The sequence below is a fragment of the Plectropomus leopardus genome, chromosome 10, assembly GCF_008729295.1.
Source record: "Plectropomus leopardus isolate mb chromosome 10, YSFRI_Pleo_2.0, whole genome shotgun sequence".
Lineage (NCBI taxonomy): Eukaryota > Metazoa > Chordata > Actinopteri > Perciformes > Serranidae > Plectropomus > Plectropomus leopardus.
The window spans coordinates 20583725-20610267 of record NC_056472.1 but is presented as its reverse complement, the minus strand read 5'-3'; the positions used below and the strand labels follow the sequence as shown (position 1 = coordinate 20610267).

Below are 26543 nucleotides of genomic sequence, written 5' to 3'. Positions count from 1 at the left end.
TACTGCGTGCAGGCTCCGCCGGAGAAACTAAAGAAACTTCAATTATACACTGGGGAGGAGTCACGGGCTCACGTGCCCTGCGATTGGAGGATGCCGCGGTGACTGACACGCACGAGGAGCGTTAGAGCAGGTAGACTGCTGCTGCATAGTCCTGCACACTGTTCACAGCAGGGACAGGTTGTTAGTAGAGACCTTAAAGGAGGAAGAAAGGGGTGTGTGAATGGAAATCGTGATCACAATCATAAACTGTAATATAATCAGTAATGGAATTAGCTGCGTTATACATAGAAATATGTGATTATGTTTATTATATTTTAATCCAAAGGTGTAGGGTGAAGTCAGACAATTTGGGATACCAGGTAAAATGGGAAGAAAATAAGGTTTTACATCTACAGCTCTTTAAATATTAACAGCCAGGCTCCAAAAATGTTATTACATTGTTAATACAAATGCGCTTTACATAACACAATCATGTTTATTGAACTGATATAGCTAGTATGGGCACATGTGGCATGTTGATTAGCTCGTGTTGGTTATAAGAGTGCTGCACCTAAAATAATAAGGGTATAATAGAAACGGTTTTAGGATGTGGCATCATATTGATTGACTTTTAATTAAAACCAGCAGTGAAACCAGCATGTTTTTAGGCTACCAGGGGCCATACGATTATGACTTATGTGATTGTTTGGCATTATGTGATATTACATCGATTTTCAGTATTTTTGTCATGTAAAATATTAAAGATGATGCAGCAAGTCCATGTCAGTCACAGTAGTCCTGGATTAGTCATACCTGTTCCACACATGCCAGCACACAAATATGTCAACTGTTAACAATATGGCATCAAAGAAACAGACAGAACAGGGAAAACATGGCAGAAAAGTTGGACAATCTTTTTTAATACATAACCACAGGTTACAAGAATGCTTAATGTTTAATGAATTAATGACTAAACTTATTAAGTGGATTTAACTATTTAAAAAAACAAACAAACAAACAAAACATGATTGTCCTATTTACCAGCATATGTCATCTTTCATTCGACTTCCTCGTCCAGCGGACCACCAACATCTTACTCAGACGTTGATAACTGGTTGAATTTAGGTTGTGAAGTTGTTCAAAAGGACAATGTCTAATGCCAGTGTCAATTCGACTGATGACAGATGAATTTGATAAGTTGTGGTATGTCGTAACCAAAATCCAACATCTTCTTAAAGTCTCACTTAAATGACGTCTTCACGTAGTGTAAAAATATTCCTTCGTGAGGTATGTGGAACAAAATACCGCTGTAAAATGTCATAATGTTAACGTTAACACAATTTGAAATTCTACATCTCTAGATGTTTAAAATATCATCAACCTGATTTTCATTCAAACAAACTCTAACATCTGTTGGACATAAGCGTCAGACGTCTTTCTGAATTCTTATTGAGGTCATATTGAGGGCTGACTTGTAAGTTAAAGCTCCCTCCAGAACAGATCATCATGTGTTCATATAGAGTGCCCTTTTAATATGAAACTTGACTAACTAATTTTAGTGTAAAGGTAAAAAAAGGACATATAACAGAGCCATAAACAAATTTTTGGGCCAAGGAACATGGAAAAATTCAGATTTTGCCTGAATAATTTTTTTTTTATATTATTTCCATCCTTCTTTGCTTCATCTCATGTATTTATTCATTATTTGGCAGCATACCAGCTTGTGTGTCCATAAAACTGCCCCAACAATATACCCACACGTCATGCACAGTGGAAAACCCGGTCTACACACCTGTCTACTAAGCAGGAGGTAGGGTTAGCCCTACTGCCATCTACTGATGACACAACTCATCAGAGATGTGGAAAAGCCAGGTTTCCTGTATCAAACCCTCACATATGGCCTCGTGAAGCTTGCCAACATCCCAGGGAAGCCCTTTCCCTTTAGCTCTCACCTCCCAGTTTAACAGTAGCTTGGAAAAACAAATCAACTCGGAAAACTATTAAAACCATCCTGACTAAATTCCTCAAGCTGGACTCCCAACTTCTGGCCTGAGGTATGGAGAAAATATGACATATAGGAAAAGCTCGAAATCCTTGCTATTTATTAGAGTTAAAGAGTGAGTATTTAATTAGAAAGTTCCCTTGAGGGTTTACAAGACACTCCTGCTTTTGTCAGCTCACGGAGTACTTCCCTGAACCCCATTACAGCAGCAGCATAATGAAGTTTTATAGGTGTTGCTCTTAAACTGTGTGCGGAGTGGGAGTGAACACACACTTACACACCATCATTAGATTTGGCTTGAGTCGCCATCTTGCCGTGGGCCAATTACGCATTATGCCAAAATACTTCGACCCATGCCTCTGCACTGAAACTGTAATGCGCCCATATTAGCACATCCGGAGCCATTTCTGTGATGGAGATCGTGAAGTCAAACGAAAAATTCCCATTAGTCGCTAATTCCCATGTCATTCATGAACACTCAACGTCCTGCTCGCTGAGAGTAAGCAGACCGCTGTAATGGGAACGCTGGCCTGTCATAGTTTTGCGAAAGTGCAGCTATTTATCATTCAAATCATCTCACAGCTCTCTAATGATAAGATGGATGTGCGATCATTTCCCTGGTGGTCTCAGACACACAATGTAACTTGGGGTGAGAGATCCCTTGCCACTCTTAAAATATTTAAGCACGGATGTCTGTGTACCTTAAAAACAGCATAATGGCTTAATTTGTTGGCTTATTACAGCCATGTGTGGTGGGGGGGTTTTATAGTGCGCAGTGAAGGAAACACACTGTCTGTGTGCGGTCCTGATGTCTCCTGCAGCCTGTGGGACACGTACCCCTCCGACGCCATGCTTTCATTCACTGGGAAAAGCCTATGCAAATTGTGAAAGCTATCTAGAGAGGGAATGTTTGTCTGACTGGATTTCATCTCACTTACGTCACTGCATTAATCCAAACCTATATTTACAGTGAGTCACCGTTAACAACATGTGTTTACTTATGTAAATAGACCTCGAGTATATGATCTGGTTCATGATCCAATAAAACATGTACACAACAAAGCATGCAACTCTTCTCATGCATGGTGCACCCAGTCTTTATGATTCCATGTTATTGCTTTAGGATAATAACACTCAATTTATTGGCAGAGGGTGGAGTTTGGCCTGCGATTTGGTATGAATGACCCGCCCTATTCCCCTTAGGCAAGAAAAGAAAAGAAAAAAGAAGGCAATCAGCAACTTATGAAGACATCGTCCAAAAATTGGCAAGAAATTAGAAAAAATAATTAGTGGATGTTTTAAGAAAATTGACTGAGTTTTAAAAAAGTAATAAAGAAAAAAAAAGTTAATTACACTAAGAAAGTGCTTAAAAAATAATCTAATATCTAAGAATTATAAATATAGTTTTCTTGACAATTTTTCATGAAATCTAATAATATTTCAGGCAATTTTTTGTCACATTTTACTATGTTTTTTTGCATTTTGTTGGACATTTCTCCTCAAGTTGAACTTTGTTGTTTTTTCCCCGTGTTTTCGAGATGAATCAAACCATTTTTTTCAGGTTTCAGAGGTTTATATGCCTATGAGAGGCATCTGAACGCAGTACAAGAAAAATGACGTCGTTCCAGGTTTTAAAGGGTTGATAAACGATAATTCACATAAATGATTAAATATCTTGGGGATCCTCCATCTGAACTGTTTTTTTTTTTGTAATCAAGTTTTATTTTAATACTTTTGTGTTCACTCTGACATCTAATTTACATTCCAAGTACAAAAAAAATCCTAGTGTGAATAAGTTCATTTTTACTTTCACATTTTCATTTTGTGAAATGGAAAATGTATGGTGGGCCACCCAGCACCCTATTGCGGGCCAGATTTAGCCCAAGGGCTGCAGGTTGAGTATCACTGGGTTAGAGTAAGCCAGTCGGAGGTAGGCAGCTTTGCAGCCAGCACAGGGCTGCTTTGACTGGCCTTGTGTTTGGGTTTCAAAAGTGGCACTTAGCGAAGCAAATTGAGTGTTTCTGGTTTTGAAAAAATTGCTCAAATTAAACTAATGATTGAACATAATCCAGCAGTTTAACATTGCTTTTTAATTTCCCAGTCTTATTCTTTACTAACCACTATCTCAGCTGGAGCCTTTCTCTTCATTTCATTCCCTATTTTCAGACCCAATTTGCTCCTTCGCACAAAATAGCACCGTCAACATCAGTGTAAAACAGCCAACCAGTATCCCCAGGTTCAGTGCTAACCAGGAGCTGATTATTTTTAGCTTTGTTCAAGAGTACTCTCAGTTACACTGCAGCCTCTTCGCTCCCTCTTTAGCTGGTATTCAGAGGACTGTGTGGCAAAGGACCGGCTGCAGTCCTTGAGCCGCCAAAATGAGGGTTTCTATCACATGACCTGACAAAAGGTATCTCAAAAGGATAACACGGCGGGATCAGTTTTCAGCCCGCATGCTCCTGAGAAAGAAGATGTATGGTGATCAAACACTTGAGTATCTTTGATCCTTAAAGGTGCAGGTGGACTCATAGTTCACACCTTTGATGAGAGGCCACCCGGATCAGAGGAGACCACCGGCTTTTGTTGTGAACACCAGCAAACAAAAGGAGAAGGAGATTAGCTCAGATGGAGGCGGTATTTCAACATGGGTTATGAACTGGAAGTGCAGTAACAATGTCAAAATGCATTTATGTGTTTTTTGTTTTAATCGTCAGCAGAAGCAATATGTTAAGGAAGGGCTTACAGAATAAACAGGTGCATAGATCAGTCTAACCTTTTAACCTCTGAGCAAGTCGGTGAGATTTCTTTGAAAAACGTGGGAAAAGCAACCAGCAACTTGATGAGAAATGCTCCACAAATTACACGAAAAAATTAACAGATTTAGAAAAATATTTTTTAACACTAGGGAAAAACCATATTCATAAATATCATAGTTATGTATTAAAATTATGTTACAAAGTTATTATATTCTTAAGCAATATCTTTAGGTTATTTCCTTTTTTTAATTTTTTTTTTCTTAGTAATTTTAAGGTAATTTTCTTATTTTAAAAGAATGTTCTTTGTATGTATGTATATACATATACATTTATTTATTTAACCTGCTGACGCCCACTAATAAACGAGACATAGAGTTCAAAGATCTTCCATTTGATGACAGCCAAAACTGAGTGTATAATTCCACCACCCCTGTCATTATCAGTGTTTAATCTACATGAGCTATAATTTAATATCAAATTACCAGAGTGATACAAAGAAAATGGCTCATAGCAAATCAGCAGCCAAACACAAAATAAAAAAAAACATGAGGTCTATCTCTAAGAGCAAACTAAAACAATGACATCATTGTAACTGATACCAGTGTCAGAGAGCGGCAGAAAATGCTGAAATCTTTTCCCAAGCCAGTACTCATGAGGCGGTTGATTGAACACCTTTCATCACATGCCAAGTTAAGAAATCACACATACACACTCACAAAGAAATCAATTTTAAAATTTGGATCCTCTTTTGTTCCATTTACCAAAGTGAATAACATGTTATGGCAGGACACTGGCTTCAAATGAAGACAGTTCATTAAAGAAACACACACACACACACACACACACACACACACACACACACACACACACACACACACACACACACACACATAATCTTATTCCTGTCATTTTATTTGAGAAAATCGGAGCAAGTTGATTTGCATTGCAAGCGTTTTAATTATTCCATCCCCTCAGCAGATTTTTTTCTCCACTGAGTATTAATATGTAAGCCATAGGGAGAGTAATTCAAAAGAAATGTGAGCATCTCTTGCAGATGAGAGAGGAGCAAATATTGATTCTCAGTAGCTTCATTATTTGGATTTGATGGACTACATTGTCTCTAAATTAGTCAATTACTTGATGTTGGTCTTTTATTTTGAGTCGTGCCTTTATGCTTGTGATGCTCTACACTGCTAACCCTTAAAGGTCCCATAATGTAGAAAGTCAGATTTTCATATTAATTTTCTCAGTCCACAGAGAAAAGCACACTGTCCGTATTCAGCCACTGTACCTTTAAATGAGCTGTAAGGGCTTGATACAAAGAAAGTGCCATTTAAGTGCCGTTGCAGTCATTCTACATATATATATATATATATACACAAAATGTGGAAAATATCTCTACAGAGGCTTTCTCAAAGATAAAACCCTTCAGCTGTACAGTCACTCTTTTGTCTATTCATGATTATTTAAAGTCTATTCACAAGAATTTTCTGACATCCCCTGTGAAAATATTTATCTTGTGTATGAGGCTGGAAAGCCCTACTCCTAAATAGATGCCTGCATGAAATATTTTCCTTCTTTTGCGGCGTCCCCAAACAATGCAGCGTTGTGCAATGGTGGGGGTTGATAGACCTGCACAAGCTGTTATTCACATATAAACCACCCACTCAGAGTTGAAGTTACATTTTGGTTTCAGTTTAGACAGTGATGGTTGACTGACAGCTGGGTATCCCTCGGTGGTTGTTAAGCAGGCCCGGATGATCATAACTGCACCTTTTTACGAAGTGCGCCGGTGTTTATTTTCAGGTTGGAAATAATGAATAGAGGAGGAGACGAGGAGGGGGGAGTTATGAAACAGCACTGATTTGAACTCATTTATTCGTATTATGAGGACAAAAAACGTGGTATCCAAATGAGGATGATCTCAATGCATTTTTAATAGGGAGTGTACCCTTTTGTACCACTAGATGGCAATGTGTCCACAGACAAATTTTAGGTCCAGACCAGGACTTTGACGCCTCTCTCTCTTTATCTCTCTCACTCTCTTTTTCTCACAATATTTTCCAGGAGATGATCCAGCATTAATACCCAACAATAGGGAATTTATCAGGGGGATTTTGTTCTCTCGTCTGAGGCAAACAATTATCAGAGATGATGGAAAATAGAACACATTTTGAAACTCAATGTAATCTCTCTTTCTCTGGGTCTCTTTCTCTCTCACACACATGCACTCAAATAAACCAGCACATTCAGATGCTTTTACACGCATACACAACTCTTGCATAGTGAAGCAGGATATATTCATGTTTTATAACCTAATTTGGTAGGGAAATGTTAACAGATGGTAATGCTCTCTGAATCATTTTATCATACATATCAGATCACGAGGTGCTTGACTTCTCCATATGGGTGACTTTTATCGGGACGTGTGATAACACAGTTTGTTCTTTCCTGTCTGTTATACAACCCCTGTCATTCTCGGCCACATGTAAATCTCCATGCGTCTCGTTGTCATCATCACGTATTTCCAGAGGGAACAACGAGAGCCACGACAGCCTTGTGCAAATGTCATCTCCTGAACCTGGAGGTCAGGAGAGTGATTATGCGAGTGACATGTCACATTGTAGTAGTGGATGTCTAGCTGAGTGGAGGCCCATTACACAGCATTATGTTGCTGTGACAAAGCAGGAGGCTGAAATCAGTGATCCACTGCACAGCAGACATGCCCATCCCCCAGCCTCTAAGCTAACAATACAGTGTCACTGGGAGATCACGGCTCCTGTGAGATTCTCCTGGCTAGAAATCATACAGCAGGAATGCTTTATAACGCCCTGGAGCTGTAAACTGAAAGCTAACCCCACCCAACATTTTTAGCAGAGCTCACCAGCCAGGTTTCTATACTGTAAATTTGTTTTGAGGTACCTCAACACAAAATATTATGAACTTAGAAAAGAAATCAAAGAAATAAATTAGGCAGTTATGTCAGGTAAACAAATTGTATGGAAATTTTTGAGCTGACATTTGCATGGCCCATTAGGCTTTACTAGCAGATTATACCATAATGCAAATTAATGGTGGTATTATCAGTAAAATAGGGTAATGAAATTATTTTAGGTGTAAAAAATACAATGATTTATTACACAACTCCACCATCGAGCCATTTAATTAAACCGCTAAATTAAAACATTGTGATACCTAGCTGGAAGATGTTCCATTATGCATAAAATCTACAGATTACAACTGATTTGTACATCTGTTTATACGTTTATAAGCTTTAGCAATGAGACTGGAGAAAAGGGGAAACAGCCAGCTCTGTCCTATGGTAACAAAACAAGTCTACCAGCACACGCACGGCTCACTAACTAACACGTTATATCTTCTTTGCTTAGTACAAAACTAGAAATGTGTAAACAAAAATTAGCTGTTTTACGCAGGGCTCTGAGGCGGTCTATTTCTTGGCTTGGAGCATTTGATGGTCAACCAGTGGACGCTGTCCATTTTACAAGGTACAAGGTGTATTTATTAAATTAAAATTTGCCTCCATCTTTAAACTTAACATCAGCAGTGTAGTGCTAAAGTGCATCGAAACAACATTTTGCCACTGTGTTCGTAAATGTTAGAGAATAAAATAATCTCAACTTTCAGAATTAAAATATATATATGTTTTTTAAGTGCCTGAAGGTCCAATCATCACTTGAGCTTCGTGTAATGCAAGAGAGCCATCAAAACTAAATGTCATGGTTGTCATAAGGACTAAAGATGTGTTGATTGATTCGTGCCGTCAACTCACGCACTGAGTGACAACGCAAGACAACATTCCACCTTCCACCATGACACAGTATTTTATTTTTTTTCTCAGTTTACAACTAGTAACTGCTTACTACTAAAGATAAAAAGACGGCAAAACATAATTTCATTTTATAGTTTTAGGTGATAATAATGTATGTAAACTTGCCACCATAGGAACAGAGATTGCATAACCTTCGTACATACTATAACGTGTTGTTTATATTCATAAATAAGCTTTAGAGTAGCAGGTCGGCTGATTTTGTCACCTTTAGATATAGTTAGGCTTGCTGTTTCCCTGTTTGCAGTCTTTAAGCTAAATTAGGCAAAGCTAATACATACTGTATGTACAATAATCGCAGCAAAGTCTTGACAAGGACCCAAATAAGCCTATTTCCTAACATGAACAAACTGCGATGCATCATTCTGTTGATATTCTATAGAAATGTTTCTCCATTTATTTGGATGATAACATTGACAAACTAAAGAACATGTAGCTACTGCGCTATCTACGTACAACTAAGGCGGAAATCTCAAAACTGTGTCAGTAAAGGATTTAAATGTCACTGTAAGAAAAAAGCATTGTAAAGTCAATGACTGCCATTGTGCCGGAGGGGGAGGAAGGGGAAGGCAAGTCTGTTGGATGCCCAGGTCACCAACCCTTGACCTCTGTCCTCGACCCTTGAATCTATGACATCTGTCTGCTTTTCCCGCCTTCCCTCCCTCCCCCTCTGCTGTCAAAGGAATTTGATTATGGTTGGGGGGGGGGGGGATTTCCAAAAGGGACATTTTTTTTTTAACACTCAGATTTTCTTGAGAAAACAATCTCAACTCGGTGAGCAAGTGTGATATGTAAACAGCGTGTTTGTTGCAGCTCTTTTGCTGTATAGTTCATTGGAGCTCCACTTTGTCAACAGCTACTTTTCTTTGCTTAAAACATTTGCACCTGAAAATAAAGATGTTTTTTTCTGTTATTCTGCTTTGCTTTGTCTGGAAAATAGGTCTGTAGGCTATGACATAACAGTGTACCACAGAGAGCCGCCTGCATTTCTAGCCTGTGTGGATGGTTGCAGAAGGGGAGGGGAGGGGAGGAAGATAGTGGGGGTGGTGTTGTACAGTGAGTACACAAGGCTCGCTTTTTCTCTCTAATGCCACAAGCTCATATGCACACACACACACACACACACACACACACTCTCACATACACACAGATAGTGAAGCCTTTTCCTCCAGACTGCCTCTGACAGCCCGGCCCCCATGCTCCTATTCTCTTTACAGTGTAAATAAAGCAGCAGGGCTTAGGGAACTAAATCCAATATGTCAATGGACACCAGAGCACAATGAGGAATAGATACCCAACTGGATATTCCCCTGCTACAAACTGGGCTTTCCACGCGCTTCCTCGGCCTAATAACGACACAACAAGAGTCGTGTGACTCGCTGCACCCTTCCCCCACCCGTACATATTACCATTGCTCCTCAGTGCTGTCTAGAAAGGTCATGTGACCCTCATCAGCTTCCCGGGTTGGGGGAGGGGAGGCAGATTGAACCTGTTCTTTGTTAGGAGGTCAGCCCCAGCTCTATGGCAGGAAGCACGCCTACCATAAAGCATGTAATAGATGTGCAGAAGGGGCAGAAGGCAGTGTGGGGGGATTTAGCTTGACTTTTTTAGCATTCATGCAGTAGTGAGCACGCAGGCAGGAACCACATGGCACAGTGCTAAGGCTTGCTTGACAAATGCAGTTTTAAAATGGCACAAGGCTGATGTAACAGAAAGAAAAATACATGAACCAATTTTAGGCCCGGTCTCTGTTTTTATTAGCGTCGGCTCAAATGTCTGGATCGAGTTAATATAAGCATGACATTAGGAGTATTTGTGTGAGGAGACCTAGTTCCAAGGGTTTACAGTTGGAGAGGGGGGCAGAAATTCAAGCAGGAATATTTGGTTATTTAAATAAATTAAAATAAATATGTAGGGACAGTTTTTCCTCAGAGGGAGCCAGCTACAAAACAGCACAGCAAACTTTCATAGTTTCAGTGCATCCTCTACTATTTGCAGATGATGTTGCTCTTCAGACTGTAACCTCAGCTAGTTTGCAGCCGACTGTGACTGGGTTGGGATGTGGCTCAGCACTTCTACAATCCCAAGGGATGGTTGTTTTCTAGCGGAAAAAAAAAGTGTTTTATTGGTGTGAGGGGAAGCAGTCATATTAAGTGAAGGAGTTGTGGCATCATATTTATAAATGATGGTTAATTCTGATAGTGGGAAGAGCCGCAGTATAACACAGTCTGCTTTTCAGACCATGTTTGTAAAGGTAAAGCTTTCAATTTACCACTTTATCTTTGTTTCTTAAACTTTATTTTTTTTACAAGCTTCGTTGTTTTACTAATCCTTTTTTATACAGATATCCGCAACTGAGCCACAACAAAGATGCTTCATTACGGCGGATCTGTTTTTTTTACATAGATCCAAATAACACCCGCATACTGCTAACCCAGTATGTGACTTTTAGCCCATGCTCAATCCGAACTCATAAAATAGCCTTACTCTCTCAGGGCTTTTCTCGTAAGTACCTGACGCCAAAAGGCACCTTTTTCATGCACATGGAGTTCCCCTGGATGATGTCAGGTGAGATCTTGTGAAAGATGTCTGAAAGCAGCATAACTAAAGTGTTGTTGTTACAGATTTCAAAGGGTTAAGCATTTTACGTATATGCACTACTACATTCAGTTAGGAATGTTAGTATCGAGTCCAAAATATATTGATAATTATCACCATCAAACCCAGAAATTTAAGAGAAGAACGTTACAGTGAAATGACAAAGGACTGAGCGTGGAACATACAGCATGTTGTAAAATGCACACAGGTTATATTTGACAATAGAGCCGGATGTTTGAATGAAGACTTTTTTTTTTCATTTTCTGGAAATGAGATGTCTCACTTCCTCCCTGAAATCTTTATAATAATTTACTGTCAAGAAGCAGACGTCAGACGGTTATTCGGCACGCTGAGGGGATGATCTCATATATCCATTTTCCTGTGCTCATCAAACATGGATTTCTCCAGAGAACAGCTCTCACAGATTGTCTTTGTAGCATATGGCCTTTCAACATCTGCACATCAGAGACAGACTGACACCTGCACGTCCACTGTGAATGGCGTGTGTTTATTTTCATTGTCTCTCATTCAGAGCGTAAAAGACAGTAGCTAACATTCCCGATTATAACTGCCTGCCCTGCAATGGACAAAGCCATGAGGTGCACAAATGTTAAATATGCTAAAGAATATGTTTAACCCTTTGCAAGTTGGTGCTATTACTTGCAAAAAACATGTAAAGAGGAAAACAGCAGCGATTTAGAAAATTAGCTTTAGAAAGCTATATTTATAAATATCATAATTACACATTTGAAAAGAATTAAGAACATTTTTTTTTATATTTTTCAGCATTTTTTCCAGGTCATTTCCCTTTTTTGAAAACTTTATTTTTCATTGTTTTTCCCCTACTAATGTTCAGGTTAGTTTCTTGTTTTTTCTAAATTCTTTTTCTATTTTATCATTAATTTTCTTTTTCTTTTCTTTCTTTTTTTTTTACATTATTATTTTTTTTTTCACTGACTTTTAGGTAATTTTCTGGTACGTTTTACTAATGTCTTGCTAATTTTTGGTTTAATTGTTTTTTCATTGCTCATTGCCTTCTACCTATGTTTTAGAAAGATTTTTTTTGCTCAGGTTTCAAAGTGTTAATGTCATGTGCAGGAAGTCATGAGGATTGGTGATATTCAAAATTTGTCTCATTGTCATTTGATGTCACAAACAGACTTAACAGCCAAAATTTGTCCCACAAACTGATATCAGTCCTCTTCTGAAAACTGTCTCAAAGAAATACACTAAATTTTGGTGTTTGCCAAAAACTACAGTGCTCGGCTGTTTTATGAAAATATACTTAGCCTTTACAAAAAAATCTTCTTTCTTTTTCTTTTTATCTATTTGAAAAATGTATATCTGCAGCATGAATGGAAGGGCCTGGGGGTGAGTGCTGGCAATAGGAGGTAATAAAGAAATACCTCACCCTACAAATGATCATTGGTATGTGAGTTACTTACCCCATGTTACAATGAATTCAGGAAGAAAACTTTTCTTGCTTGCTGTAGAAGAAGTGTGAGGGTTTCTGGCACAGCTTAATAAACGCAAATTTTTAAAGCACTTCTGCATAAACAGCTCAGGCACACTACTCATCCGTGCATGAGACTGTATTTGTGGAAGTGATATAAATGTTTGGTTTTAAAAATGCATGTCTTTGAGAAGTACGGAGTTTATGATTGGATTACCAACACTTGGATTATACTATACTATGTTTGAAGAACATATTGGTTCGTTAATTGGGGGACAACAACTCATTCAGTGTAATCTAAGTCTAATATCCAGTCGTATTCTTTTTCACAAGTGCAAGCATTTTTGCCAAAACCTTACCATTTAAAACTGAACTAAAAGTGAAACTTATCTATGCCGTTTTAAAAGCCAAAATCCATTAGGCCTACTAAGGTTGTTTTTTGTGGTTTTGGGTTTTTTTTTGCAATAATGAATGTGTTTGGGAAGTGCTGACAGGGCTCTCACCATCATGAAACTGGAAACACTGTTTTCCTCAAAAAAATATGAATTTACATTATTGTGACAGCTGGTTAGAAAAGGTCAATGAAAATCCCGAAACATGTCTATAGATACGCAAAATATATTCCTTTTAATACTAATTTAAAATCTAGGGCTGCGCTGCATAACTGTTGAAGCGTTAGTATCAGATTATATGCCCTGGCATATGCATCTTGTCAGGGGCAGAAATGTCTAATAGATAAGTAAAGTTAGCAATGAACAAATGCCTGGAAAGTGTGTGTTTACTTATGTATGCTTTTGAACTTCAAATATTATACAAGGCTCGAGAGAGGCAGACACTCGCTGCACTGGATGCTTCGGCTCTGCACATAAACACTTGATGGGGAAGCTACTCTGGTCAGCAACATTAAAGGGGAAAACCATCTAAGACATCAGCATATTTACGAGACAGTTTTAACTGGTGCTCAACCAATTTTTCACTACATACATTTATTTGCTTACCTATTAAATAAAGCCACTGAAATAGGTCAGATGTTATAGAAAAGTTATGGGAACGTTTTGAAAATTCATTGGTAATGTGGCAACCCTGTACTGAGCATACAACTGGATAAATGGGAATCGTATTTTACTGCAAGAATAGTGTGAGAGCTCATAAAAAGATGTTTTGACATAGATTTGCTGTTGTTAAAGGTGGTTCCCACTCAATCAATAAATCTGTTTGTTTGTTGTGGAGGCATGTGAGAAAACCAAAGTTTTCTTCACTAATTCAAGACAACACAGCATGACTATCTGATGTACAAACAGTCATTTTGTGGGTGAAGTATTCCTTTAATAACAACAACATAACATGCTCACATAATACATACAATAGCCTACTTTTTGGCGAGGAACCAAAGAATACAGTTCACCAAATTGCAATTCGGAATCAGAATAAAAAATGCGAGAGGAAATCGTGATGTGTTATAGTCACATTGATGTAAAGCCGATAGTATTATAAGAAAGTAGGAATTATTCCAATATTATTTGGAGTGTTCAAGATGATCAAAATGTGTTGTTGAACATTATTGTAGTACTTGGCAAAATTTATGTGGTAAAGTCTCAAAAAAGGCTGGCATTGAAAACCTTTTTTTTTTTTTTTTTAATTCTTAAGGATTATTATCTTCAAGAGTATTTTATAATGAAAGGTGAAGAAAAAAGTTTAAATAAACATAAATGGGAGTTTCTGAGATTATCAAAAACCTGGGAAACAGAGATATGAGATCTAATGTTAGTGAAATATACTCCACATGTATGTAGATGTAATTAGATATGTGTAATGTATTTTGGTTTCTGTGTATGTATCAATGTTTATGTGTAAATTAAAAAAAAGAAGAAAATAGAAATAAGTATGAAAATAAGAAGTAGGTAAATGTACAGAATAGTAAGTATAAAAATGTGCATTATGCTACAATGTTTAACACTTATATGCTGAATATTAAGAATAACATGGAATGACCTGCCTGAGGAGATAAGGCTGGCAGAATCAAAACCCATTTTTATAGACTTTCTTATATGTGGTGTCTTTTTGTTCCGTGTTTTTATTTCTTTTGATCTATTTTACCCTTTTAATTTGTGTTTTATCTAATTGATTTCCTTTTATATGTGGTTTTATTGTTTGTATTGTTTCTGTTATTGTTATTTTTGGTCTATTTCTTTGTATTATTTTATATTGACATTATGCATCCTACATCTTGCAGTATTTGTCCTCTGGTTTCAGTTTAATCCTCTAGTTTCTTCTTGCTTGTGTTCGGTAGGACTGTTTGGCTTTCTGCTGTTGTATCAGTGTCTATGTATCCCATTTCAACTTTGCTTTTATTTCAAAGCACTTTGTAAAAATCTGTTTTTAAAGGCGTTACATAAATAGTTATTATTGTTAGTATTATTATTATCATCAGTATACAATATGTATAATGTGCTAAGTCAGTTACGTGTGTAAAAATACAAAAATATGTGCATTATGCTACATTACACTGTATAAAACTAGTATGGGAAATTTCAGAATATAAAATAACCTATGTATAATGCTAGAAGGTTCAACACAAATTTATACATTTATAAAAATACGAATAAGAAATGTGTACAGTATGTGCGTCATATGTTAGATATACACACAAGAGGTGTTGGTGAGAATCTACAGTCTGTGGTGAAAACAGAGGCTGAAGCTGAAATAGTTCATGCGCGCATACTGCAGTGTGTACGGTAACCAAAGGAATGTGTCACACCAGTGTAGAGCCGTAATGATGTCAACTTGTTATTTACTTTCCAAATCTGAATGACTGAGCAAGGCGAAAGGAGAATTAATCAACCGCTGTGTGACCGGGCAGGCGAAAAATAGTGGAGTGTGGGGGAGGGGAAGCGGCTCAGAGGCCAGATAGGCAACACACTACTAGACTGTAGCCTGTGAGACTCACACTGCCTGTACTAGAAACATAATATCAAAGTAACCATACACTTTCGGTTTTTCGAGAGCGTGTTATTGTAACGACCAACCGTGTTTGTATTTTTGGTCTCAAAAAAAGCGCCATTTTAGCTGCATATTTATGCTATAGGAAACATACAGTAGCTGTGTGGTTACAGCACGCAGCCGTTGGAAGTGTTGAAAGGGCAGCTCTTCGTGTTTACAAACTGCTATTTTAGCACGTAAGCTAGCCGGTGAAGCCAGCGAGATATACGCGATATGAACTGTTAGTAAGTTCACTAATTAACCTTAATGTTTGGTGTTGTTTTTAATATCCAGGTTTAAGGTCAGTTAGCTTTCACCCCCCACCACCCCTCTCTCTCTCCGCTCTCTGTCTACGTCTCTCCCCCGCTGCCGATCAGCGCCTGCTGCTGCTGTCTCTTTACGTTGCTGTTCTCAGTGAACGGTGAAACTCCACAGAGTAACTAGCCTGCAGCCCCAGCCACGAAACTCGGGTTTATTCCAACTTTACCGCCACTTGTGAGTGTGTCCACTGCTTTGTTAGCACACCAAATTAGTCGACAGTGAGTCATACACAGCAGCGGTCGGAACTTGAAATATGACGGTAAGCAAAATGGGAGGAAAGTCGTCGCTAGCTTGCTGAAGTTGGAGGTTTCTCCTTGTGGAAGAGGAAGAGGTGGCGGCGGACACCACGAGTTCACTCTCACAATAAAAGGTAAGCCAGTTAAAGTGGCATGGTTTAGGCTGCACTGCATTCAGGCTGATTGTGTGTATGTGTGTGTTTGGGGGGGTTTATACGCGGAAGAGGATAATGACATTCAGAAATTGGTGATTATGGCGTTGATTAGGAGCCGGCACATAGCTTAGTCACCCTTTAACTCCACACGTGTGTTGCAATTCCTGCTTGGGTCTTTCTAATTTTCTCTCTTTCGGTTATCCAAACAACCTACTTTTTCTGAGAGTGTTTTTTCACTCTCACATTAAACCTTAGAAGCTGAGCTGTGGACTTCTTTGCAAAATAATAAGTTTTAGAGGTTGAATGTTGTCCCAATTTGGTAAATTATATCTACTTTGCCCCCAATGACACAATGGAAACCCTCAACCTCATTAAGTTGAACCAGTGCAGTTTGAGTGGTTTTTGTTCAAGCTGAAATATGAATATTTATATAGCTATGCAGACTTGGGAAGTGGGGGGAAACATTCAACTGAGACACCAGTTTTCAAGGGACAATTCATGTTACTGTATAACTACAGTGTTGAGCTGTTTCCTGACTGTGTCAGCTGCATTAAAGCACAGTTTCTCAAAAGAAACCCTGCTTAATGTGAAGCTTGGGGACATGGTGGTTTCATATCCACAGAGCACTTAATAAAATCAGTTTAGGGATCTATAAATTCTTCTTATTTTCCAGTTAGTAACCCCGACTGCTCTCTGTAGTTGTTGAAATAATAAGATACAGCATGTACAGACACAGTTAAGATGTCTCGGCTAGCCTCTGAGCATCAAAGTGTTTATTATCTTCATTAAAGCAAAACATGAGAAGAATTCAGATGAAAATAACAGCTAAGCCACACTGCTGTTTGAATGCTGTCTTAGCCTGATTCTACTTCAATGGCCCAAATAATTAATGCCAAAGTGATGCTCCCATTTTCTTCTTGACCTAGTGGCTGTTGTATATTCACAGTATCAGTCAGCGTTGTTTGCCTCCTGAAATCTGAACAAAGCAATTTAACAAAGAACTTGCACTGGAGAAGACAGTGACTTTACTTGATTTGACATTTTGGCTGCTACCTTTTTGGGTGTTTTGAATGGTAAGCCATTGGTCATAAACTGGATGACAACTACTGCTCTTTACTAATATCACCACAAAGACACCATGCATGTTGTGTAGATTTACATGGTCCATAAATATTGAACAATAACAACAATATGATTATGTAACAGAGCATCACTTTCTCATCAAGGTTGTAACTAACACTTAAACGTAACTAACACTTAAGTGTTTTATAAATTTGAACTCCACCCATGTAATTTCATTCTAAATTTTGTTATTTTGTTACGTTGTTGACATTGTAACCCAATATATCACTTAAGATCTGTTGTCAAAGCATTTCCCAGAGCGTTACCTTTATCCAATATTTTTACATCTATGATGTGGAATCCAAAATACCTCGATGCGTTTTGTTTACTCTATTTTGCGTTAACTAATACCCTTTTTCCACCAAAATTAGCACGAATGCAGTATTTCCAACAAGAAAAGAAATGTGTGGAGGTTAATTTTGCTTGTGTGTGTCTCCTTTTTACATTCTGTGTCCCCTCTTAGAATTTGTTCCGTTAGGGTCGCACAGGCAAAGCTCATATTGAGTTTTTGTTTTTCCTTTTCCTCAACAGTAGTTTGAGGAGTTTGTGTTGTAAGGTAGATATGAAACCTACTTAAATAGGTGATAGACTTCTTTTCCATTGTCTGTCAATGAAAATGTGTTTTTTAGGGGTCGTTTTCCTTTACTGGCGAGTCACTTTCAACATCACAAGCACACTGCTAAACAGGGTTAGCAAACATTAGTACGCAGCATGGAGGCCAGTGCAAATGTTAAGATTTTCGGACTACTTCTAGTTTATATTTGTCATTTATTGAGTCTCTCTTTCAAACTTGATGCTGTCTAATTCTGAAAGATGTTTGAATCCTGCTTGCATGGAGACATTTGGAAATTGGGGCTGAGATGTCAAGGATTCGCAGAAATTATTGACCATTGTACCAGAGAAGGGGCGAAAATTAGCATGTCCACCTTGGTGTTGTGTTTCCGTCACTGCCGATTGGAGCTGAAGCTGATAAATAACTGTGACGACTGCAGAGTCATTTGTCTTGGGAGTGAATGCTGATTTAAACCCTTCCCACTTAAGGCAAAAGCTAGATGCTAGTGGGTGATACTGGGGTGTCTTTGTCCAGTAGGGAAAGGGCCAAAAAGAGAGCCAAAAATGACTAAGTTGTTCCACTTTCACATCGTACAGGTAGCAGTTTAGCATTTGTTTAATTTAGTATGTGGACTTTTAAGTCAAGATAAATAAATAAATAGTGACAGTTCAATCAGGCAGTGTTATTGTTTTTCAAATTCTGTTGTACAAATAAATGATTCATAAAAGTGGGACATAGTGTGTTACATTAAATTTTGATTATTTTATGTAATTTTGCTTATTATTTCCACATTTATTTCAACCTCAAATGCTCCGGTTAACACTGGGATACTGATTTTAGCCTTTTTGCTTTGCCCTACCACCAGTTTTGTCACCAGAGTTAAGTACTTGCAGCCAACCCTAATTGCAGTAGTTACAAAAACAGGTTTAGTGCTGCCTATTTAAAGAACAATAGGTGTTTTACTATGTCTTAATTGCAAGTTTAAACTTTACGTTCCACATTTCCATTTATTGATCCCTAAATATGTCATTGTCAGTGTCTAAAGTCATTACTACCTCTCATTGATAGCTCTAGAAGATGGGCTAATTTTTACAGAGTGAGTATTTGCAAGTTTTCTCAGTGTTTCATAACCTTTGTGTCCCTTCTAGTTTACAATTTGTACACCATTTGAACAGTTACTTTTATGCTGAGTCCACAAAGTCATAAATTGATAATGTTGACCTTCAGGTTATTGGTTATCTGCGTTTTGTTCAGTGGCAGGATTTGTGTATTGTCTTTGATTTCATTGCTGTGACACAATAGCATGGCCTTCATATGTGAAGAATCATAATGATTTGTATTCAAGCACAGAGGAGGCAACAGCCTATCCGACGTACATTGTCTTAGACTGTGTGTTCAAAACAGAAATGTATCTCCTGCTCATAAGTAGGGCAAGGAAGTCCCTGAGAAAGCCCATGTCAGCCTTGTGGTGCTGCAAAGCTCTGTATCGGGCTGTCCAAATATTTCTGTAGCAGTATTTATTTATGATAGGCCATGGGGGGAGGTGAGCCATTCTCTCCCTCCAAAAGAGTCGTACAGTGTGCATGGGCTACCAGCCAACTGGCAGACTAGTGGTTACTCTGAAATAACGCCCATACAAGTTCTGGCTAGTTCAAGGCTATGGTTATTTATTTGGATTTATTTTGGATTTAGGGCGGCTCTGTTTATAGTTGTATGAACTTTTGTCTGTTGTGCCTTGACTCTGTCCTTGTGTGTTTTCAAAATGAAACAAGTAGGAGGAAGCCACATGCCTGTAAGGGTGTGTTAAGTTTTCGACTGTGTCTAGCAGCTAATCACTTTCTGTTTCTATTTTGTCTGAACCCATCATAGCTAATGATTGATGATTATTGTTGATGAAGCACTTTTTAGAGCATATGTCATATGAGGTTACTCTTGTTCAACACTCATTGTATAACAAGGTCAGTCTGTAGGTACAAACAGGTAATCCTATATCTTAATATTGCGAACATGTTCTGAAGAAAAAGATCATGATCTTATGATTATAATTCTAGTGAGCCTCTGAAGTAGGCTGATCATTTTAACTAGTTTTCATCCCCATCACTGCTGGTGGATGACTGTTGAGGAAGTTGTGCAAGCTCATGCATGCCAGAGTGAGAAATGTCTTCACTAAAGGGAGTTCTGCTTTGTCCCTCAGTCTGTCTTTCCCTGTCAGATACTTTGTGATTGTGTAGCAGTGGAGTAAAGGTGAAGACTGCTCACAAATAGTGTACATTAAGACAGCAGCATCTGAAAAATGTTACTGAAACATAATTATGCATCATAATGTACAGATGATTTAATCAGGAGGGTTTCATGTCCATACATGCAATGGAGGAGCTCCAACTGGCAGTCCCTTAACATTGTGTATTGAAAATAAATGAATGGGACAGATATATATAAAAATCCCTTGCCATGACACCTAACTACTTCTGTAAATATTATGTTGTAAAATTGTATGTTCAGTAGTTAAATTCCTGTGACATTGTCCAACAGAGAGCTCTGACAAGTGCATTTATTAAATGTTAAATGTTGCTCAGTCAGTACATAATCTCATTATTGTCACAACTCTCTAATTATCAAATTCAAGGGGCTGTATTTTAACAGTAACAGCATCTCCTCCCTGTCTTTTATGGCCTTTCATTTCCCTTTCTAGCATAACCTGACCCATAAACGTCTTTGTTTGAACTGGACTATTTCGAGCAATTTTGTAAATTATTGGACAGTTTCTAGACCAAGGGTAAATCCTAGACCCACACTTTAATGGAAATCGGCAAATTTCTGTCTAAAGTCATACTTAGATCTCGTAAGTTATTTGTGTATTGCTTTTGGTAGCTAGTGATAGCTGTTAGGGTTGGGTATCATGTGGATTTTAACAATGCTAAATTCCGATTCTTTCAGGATAGGGGTCAAAACAGGCCACATGCTTGTTTTGAATAGTAATCTGTCCATTTTTTTTTTTCATTTACTGTACTGTAAACTTAAACATTGAAACCTATGGAAATAACACAGGGTCCAACATGCTTGGCAAGTAAATACAGTCAGCCACTTGCCTGATTGGACCAGTGCCATTTATTAAATAAAATTATTAAAATTTATGTTTGCTTTGGCCCAGTCAGAGCTAATTGGATTGACGGATGAGAGGAGCAGGTGCTGCAAAGTTGAGTGAAAGCAAACTTTAAGACCTACAGCAATGAAGTGTTAAATTTCACAACCACTGTGCCTGATGTCCTGCTGCTCCGTCTGCACCCAGGTTTCGCTCTGTGCTCCGAAAGTGGTGCAACAATAACGGAACTGTACATACATTTTTTTAACAGTGCTTCCAATGAATGGTCCACCTCCAAAAAAAGAAAATCAATATGTTGCAGCAGAATTTTTTACTGTGGAGGGCCAGCACAAATAAATGAATGTGTGGAAAACCCTGCTGCTTTACAAACAACATTACCGTAGCCTCTTTTACACTTCCCATTAAGGCGGGAATATTGTGCTGTTATGCTGTCTTGTTGCATCACCATTCTGTACATAGGATACGATTGCAGAATGGGGGGACAGATAACAGAGTCAGTAAATGATTGTTATTGCTGTGTTATGCTGTTGTTATTGTCAAGAAAGCACTGCTAACGTACATCTTTTATGTCACGCTAGAGGCCGATGCTATTGTGATACATGTCACACCCGTCAAGCCTCTTTTGATTCCACGATGCTGGCAAACAGTCTATAATCACAAACTGTAGCAAAACAATGCCAGTGTCATTTGGTTCAGTGTGAGAACATAAAGGTGGCATTAAGAAGGACTTTGTAGTGGCCCTAAAGCGTGATTTCTGTGTAAAACAGGCTTTTGTCTCCACCGCGGCATCTACTCAGTGTTTGTATGTTGGTGTATGTGTGTGTATTTGGAGGATCAGTCCTGACGCACAGACAGTGGTAGAAGGACGGGCTGCAGCATGATAATAATTACACCACAATGTTAAAAAGTAAACTAACAGTTTCAGATGAAAGAACCAGTAATGCCAGAGCTTTTCAATTCTACGATCTTAAATAATTTAGCACAGGGCCTGTTTAATACCGGTGAGATTAATGGATTCAGGGTTCACGCATCCATTGGAAAAGGCATATATTTAACAGATTGATCAAAGATTTTATTTAATCGATATCGGATCATTCAGTTGAAGATTGTTTTGAATCAGATGAATCAATTGTTTTAACTCAGCCCTTTACTGATTTAAAAATGTCCACATGTTTAGTTTCAAAAGTAACAGCCTTAACAGAGGTGTGTGCACTCTGAGTTCTTTCTGGTTACAGGAAGAAATTGGAAACATTTCAAAACATTCATTCTGTATGTGGAGTCAACAGCTTAGCAGTGTAGAGGACGCACACACACACTGCGAAGGGACATCTCTAGTGTGTGGTATTAATGCTGTGTCGCACTGTGTAAATGTTAGGTAAAGAAACAGTGAAGGGAAAGCTTAGAATGAAGATCAGTGTTTCAGTTGTCTGCCTTGTTTGTTTGACCCTGATGTCAGATGGAAGTAAAGCTCAAGGAGAGTGGGGGGTATTTAGGGTGGCATGAGCAGCTGTTGACAGAGAAGCAAGATCTTCTGGTCACCATAGCAACACTTGTATTGCCCACACTGGTGTGTCTCTGTGTTTACAGCTTATTTGTGCAATCCTCATCTTGCTGTAAAAAAAGGATTGCCTGGCTGAGGCCTCGGTGTTGACCATGGTGTTATTGAATGAGCACAGAAATATACATTACTCTACCGAATAGATAGCCAAAAATTATAAAATTCTTAATAAACTGCTTACGTCAATGCTTGTTAAGACAAACTGTAGGTTCCCATAAAGATGTGATAGTTTCGGTTCCTGTCAGTGGTGGAGACAATGCTTGCATCTACGATATGTCAACACAGACAGAAGACTAGTGCCAGATGACAGATTACACAGTTTGTTTTTGACATAATGTGTGGATCATTTACTCTCAATTTTAGATGCAATACACAGGAACTTGTGGTTCATGCAACATAGAAGCACAAAGCATGCGCTGGCCTAGATTTGAAGCCACCTCATTTTAATAACTTGTAATTGTTGCACAGTGAATTTTACTAGATAAAAGAGATTGTGCTCAGAGGGTTCCTGCGGAGCCTTAAAAATTCTTAAAAGGCATTGAATTCATTAATCTAGAAACAAGGCCTTAATTGGTTGAAAAAGTCTTAAATCAGCCTTTCAAAGGGCTTTAAAATGCAAAGACATGGAAATTTCCTTTTTCCAAAGTTGCATCATAAAATGTCAAAATAATAGGTAATGGGTTTTTTTAAAAAAATATAATTTATGGAATCCCTCCTCCACTCATAAAACTCAATAAATGCTATGTATTTCCCTAGTCTATCCAGATCTAACTTTTTCACTGGACCAAAAATGTAATGTTTTATTTCATAATAAATGCTGGGCAAAATTGTCCTAAACTGTATGGAATATTTTCCCCCCAGTTTTAGTTACAGTAAAATTGGTGTTAAATTTTATACTGAGTTGTATTAAAAAGTCTGAAAAAATATCACATTTACATTGCCTTATACCGTAGGAGCCCTGGTTAATTCAGCATCCTTAGTGGGTTAAATTGTAACAACAGAATATCCTGTAAAAATTGTCTGAATGCAGTGGCATAGTGTTTAATGAAGTATTGTTATTAATTGTCTAAGTATGAACTAAGAAAAAACACATACAGTGCCTATGAAGCTGGTTTCAGCTTCAGTCTCGAAGCTGTAGGAGAGATGGACTTTTTTCAGTATGTATGTATGCATGTGCTGCACTGAGCATCAATAGAGATTATTGTGTCCCACAATCTCCTCTGCACAATGTATTTACTTGCCATCCGCCCCCACACAGCCATATACACATGCATGCCCTACAGCGACCAGTTCTTTGTGTGCTTACATGCACATATGAAACCAGGATATTTAGAGAAAACTGAAGTGTTTTCATGCTCTGCAATAACCTGGTTACTGTAAAGGCTGTCAGGTGGATAGTCAGATTTTTTCCTACATTGTGTGATATCTTTTAACCAAAGCTGGCACATTAAACATGATATGAGATTATGTAATGTAAGGACAAGATGAAATTCTACCCAGGAAGACAGGCTGTAATAATTCTGTTTCTCTCACACCCCTACTCATATACTCATTGATATATTAATAGGTATGTTTTGTCTATTTGTGAATGCATTTGTCCACATCAATAGGCAAACAACGCAGGAGTTCTCTCCTATTGAACAATGTTAGACTGCTGATGTTCTTTTGTTTCTATTGAGAATACTAAATGACACCAAAAGGCAAGTGGGAGTTGTCATTTTTATTTGATGCTAATGGCTTCAGCATGAGGCTGGATCTTAGGTCCTGACGCTGTTGATTAAAAGCCATCATGACGAATCCTCTCAGTGATCCTTGCTGTCTGTCACCATCCCCCATTCATTCCCCAAGGAGAAAATACATTTGATGGTGGTGCCTGTGAATGTGCAATTCTCTATTTCTAAAAAAAAAATTCAAATCTAAACCTGCAAATCTATCAAGGCGTATACCTTAGATATGTAATTCTTGCGAGGATAGCAGAAGGGGCGTATGTTTGTAGTATCAGTTGTAGTGCACTGAATACCCCCACTAATATGTTACCCTGGTGACCTTTTCACTGTTAACTACTGAAAGAACCAGTGGATTAGGCCTACTGGTTGTAAAGGTGGCCAGCCTTGTGCGTGTGTGTGCGTGGAAAGTCAGTCTGCATGTTTTCACTCCAGCTGATCATCTCAGCAGGTAATATCACTGACTTCTTCAATGACTTCTTCCCTTTTACCTAAAGGAGTGCCAGGCATTGTGTAGTGTCTTTGGTTGGAATGAAAACCTGCAGACTGTTGTCTCTCATGGCGTGGGAGAAGTGTTTCCCCTGGAGACTGAAGGCTCCCATCCCCCACCGTTTGCCGACCTACATTGGATGTCGCTAAGTGACTCATTGAGAGAGGCAAAAAATAATGCACAAATGGTTGTTGTGATTACCTGTGCGGGGATCGTTACTTATCACCCTGCTCTGATTCCACCACCCCTCCCCCCTCTCCGATTCCCCTCCCCCACTCTATCTCTCTCTCATTCCCCTCCCCCCTCAAGACTGCAGCCCAACCAGAAGCTTCAAAGGCGGGTTTTACTCAGCAGAGCAGTTCAAGAGAAAATGGCTGCTGTTTCCAGGTCTTGTTTGCACATCTGTCAGGAGGTGACTGTTCAGGAGAAAATGGGGTCCCTGGTATGCCGGTTTTCAACATCATTCTTTTCTAAAACCTGCATGTGGAGGAGACTGCTGGTTGTGCAGCTCACTTCGCTCCATTATTTTTTGCATCTAATGCTTATGAACAGAAAGCATTTTATTTGCTCTTAGTGATGAATTGATGATTTTAAAAGCTAAGCCCTATTTACAGTGCCATTTTAGGAGCTCTTTGCACATCTAAGAGTTTTGCTATCATCATTATAAATTTTATCCATATAGAGAATATCAGTGTTGTGTCTTTGAGATTTGTTGTAAGACCCATCAGGTTAAAGCTTTAATTAACCCTTTTAGCTATGATGAAAAAGCCTCAGGGTTTCTCTTGTTTACAGTGAATAAGTACTGTTCTCAGCATGTTCTTTATATCTTTTAAGTGCCACATTCATTTTTAGATATTGCCATCAACAAAATAAGTTTGTATGTTAATTAAATAGGGTTGAGTGTTGGTATTTGCCATTTGAAGGTAGAAACGGGTGCTCCACTAGAAATTTAGCAATAATGTTTCTACCCTTGGAGCTATTTGAGGCAGGCTTTGTAACAAATCAGGGCTGGATTCTTGCATGATCTTGTGATCTTGAGAATCCAACTGCCTCGCAAGATAATGTAATTTGGGCAGAGACAGAGGAGTGGAGTGAAACTGTAAACACAGAAACCTGTCACACTTGAAATTTTTGTTCTCAGGAGCCTTAAAGCTTCTATTCTTGAAAAAAATCTAGTTTTACTTTTTTGAGTGTTTTGTGTTAACTCGTGTTGTTACATGTAAGGCAGTTTTTCTTTTTTTTTTTTTTACATGGAGATTTCCAAAAAAGAAGAAAATAATCAAGTTACAAAGCACCCTAGTTATTTTAAACCACTGAATTTAAACAACAATTACAGTGTTGAAATAATATATATAACCTACAGTTATGGTGATACAGGATAATATGTACTGTGATAGAAGGTTTTTGCTCAAACCTCAGACAGAACTTCCTTTCTTTAAAGCCTTAATGATATCAATGGCCAACTTGCACATTGTTTAAAATGTGCTGTCATGTAATCTTTGGATTGTAAAATAAATTGCCTGGCTTGAATTCAGATATTTTACAAATAAGCCCAACCATTATATCAGTTCTTAATACATTTGTACAGTTTTAATTAGTGTGCATTATCAAATGTCTTCATTAGATGTTCTTTTGTGATGATGTTTTAAAATACAGACACTGGTATG

General features: G+C 38.2%; 1 protein-coding gene across 1 annotated transcript in view; it reads left to right on the top strand.

Annotated features, from left to right (window-relative positions):
- Nucleotides 1–15477: 15477 nt before the first annotated feature.
- Nucleotides 15478–26543, top strand: part of tbl1x (transducin beta like 1 X-linked) — a 28919-nt gene continuing 17853 nt past the window's right edge. The window contains exon 1 of the mRNA XM_042494581.1: nt 15478–16305. The gene's annotated coding sequence lies outside the window, so the exon portion shown is untranslated. The remainder of the gene's footprint in view (nt 16306–26543) is intronic.